Genomic DNA, 2,331 nt, shown 5'->3' with positions numbered 1-2,331 from the left:
TGAGTCTGAAAGGGAAATCTACTTGAAAAAAACCTGCATGATCAGGCCAAAAACTGCTAATAAAGGAAAACGAAAAGACTGAATAGAGAAACAAATAAAGGACTCAGAGTTCTGAGCAGTGCAGAAATGACCTGGAGGAACATTGCCAATGATTCAGAGAAGTCATCGCAAACATTTTTCTTCTTGTGTATCTCCCTCCAATTTAGGGAGCATTTGGGTGCTGTTCTTTAACATAAACACTCCCTCCCTCACTCTGTTCAATCTAATTGGTACATGCCAGCTCTCCTGGATAATCACTGTCATTCCCTCAATTAAGTGATTATAAATCTCTTGGCTAGCTCTCATTTTCAAGGCTGCAGACTGCCTGCATGTTAAGTTAGCACTGCTCCCACCTCGCTTCTCAACCTTTCTTCAACATCTCTCCCTCCATCCTTTTCCTACCCTTTCTTTAGGTTCTCCACCTCCCCTCATCATTCTCTCTGAATGTCCTTCCCGATCTTTACCTGAGAAGGGCCTGTTTTGCAGACCCAGCTGTGCCCCACAGAATCCACATGCAGCCAGGAGCTGCCGACAGATGCCCACAGACTGCCACCCACACGGTCCTGATTCATACCCAGCCATTGAGATCCCTTCAAAGTAGGTCTGCTGCCAAATAATCTCACTTTCAAAGGTGACTGGCATGGCATGGCATGTCAGCAGTCCTCTGGTATTCACCCTCTTTTCATCTCTGCATAGAAATGGATTCCCAGGAACGTAGTCCTTATCTGTCCTTTGCAGTCATTTTTCCTCTAGATCCATTTAGCGTTTTACTCACCTTCGAAGATGAGCATTCCAAGGACAGTAGAGACCCTGGGCTTTACACTGCAGCTTCAAACCACACGGTAGAAATGTCAGTCTGTGTGTCTCTGCCTCTCCTTTTCCTGTAAATGAGTTCATCTGTCTAGATAAATGGCAGCCATCTGCAGATCCTCTCGGAAAGATCACTGCCTCAAAGATAAAAGGTACAGTAAATAAGTCGTTTGTAGATAACCACTGTCTCAATTCATCATTTGACTGACTCTCAGCCATTAAACTTATTTGCTAACAGGCTGGAAAGACCAGAGGGTCCTTAAGTCTTTCTGTGGAGCACTCAAGGCACTTCAAAATATCATCTCTCTCAACAAATTTTTTCTTTTGCTAGCAGCATTGCTTTTTTTGTTGCATCTTCTGCAAGGTCATCACCTGGGAAGTGCCAATTGGGCAGCGTGTTGGCAGAAGCAAGTAAGCCAAAATCACAGGGTCTACCTGAAGGGTCATTCTCTCCGTAACTCCTGATATACTTCTCTCTCTTACTAGGACCTGTGCATACTGCTGAACTGATCAATTAGCCAACATGGTTTCAGGGATCAAAGATCAAGACTTTATCATGGTCCTTTCTGTCCTACTTCAGTGATCAAACAGGTCCTGCTGCAGTTCTCTCAGCACAGCAGGTGCAGACTCTGAGTTGTTGTGTTTTAATCTGATAGAGAGATGTTAGGATGGCATTTCACTGTCAATGGAATATGGGGCTGAAAGGCTTTTAATTAGATATTCAAAGCCATTCAACATTTTACATATTTTATTTAATGGCCTAGAAAATATGCTTTTTAGCATATAAGACTGCAGAATTAATGTCTGAGGACTACATTATTGTTACAACTTCATGCAGTGGAAAAATAGATCACCTTTCCTGATCACTTAATGAACAAATACCATTGCAAAAGCACCACTTATCCTTTACTAGAGTAAGAGCAAAGATACTGTGCTAATACTCTTGTCATTTGTATTTAAAGAAATGCACAGCACAGACAATTGTCCTATCGAAAAAAATCTATTGGTGCAGTAGAGTGCAAGTTTTTCAATGAATTGTTACTTACCTGGTGCTTTTTGATCTTTTGAGGTGTGTTTGCGTGAGGTGCTGATTCAAGGAGTCAATGAGCTTCAGTGGTGTTCAGCACACCTCAGAAGTGCGATCTCTCAGGTGTCCATGTTCTGTGTTTCAGTCAGTCGGAGACCACCTCATACATAACAAAGACCAAGACTGAGAAACTGGAAGTATTATACCTCTGCACACATCTTTTCAGAAAACCCAATTTGTCTTGTTGAATACTACACCCGAATGCTGATCAGGAATCCTGCCACTGAATTTATAATTAAAAAGAAAACTAACAATCTAAAAAGGCAGAATATTTTGATTACAAAGCCTTTAATTCATGATCAAACACAAACCTTAAATGATAAATACTCTCATTAATCTCATTTTATGATTTTCAGATTTGTCTTCCTACTGTGCATATCTTTTCTTTTTCTTTC

The 2,331-nt window shown here is 41.1% G+C and overlaps 1 long non-coding RNA gene across 1 annotated transcript in view; it reads right to left on the bottom strand.

Moving 5' to 3' along the window:
• Positions 1-818: 818 nt before the first annotated feature.
• LOC108446820 overlaps positions 819-2,331 on the bottom strand; it is a 47,028-nt gene continuing 45,515 nt past the window's right edge. The window contains exons 2-3 of the long non-coding RNA XR_001862128.1: positions 1,896-2,036; positions 819-983 (exon numbers count right to left, since the gene is read on the bottom strand). This is a non-coding gene — a long non-coding RNA (uncharacterized LOC108446820). The remainder of the gene's footprint in view (positions 984-1,895; positions 2,037-2,331) is intronic.

The sequence above is a fragment of the Corvus brachyrhynchos genome, unplaced genomic scaffold (genome assembly GCF_000691975.1).
Source record: "Corvus brachyrhynchos isolate BGI_N302 unplaced genomic scaffold, ASM69197v1 scaffold94, whole genome shotgun sequence".
NCBI lineage: Eukaryota > Metazoa > Chordata > Aves > Passeriformes > Corvidae > Corvus > Corvus brachyrhynchos.
This window is presented reverse-complemented; position numbering and strand designations above follow the sequence as displayed.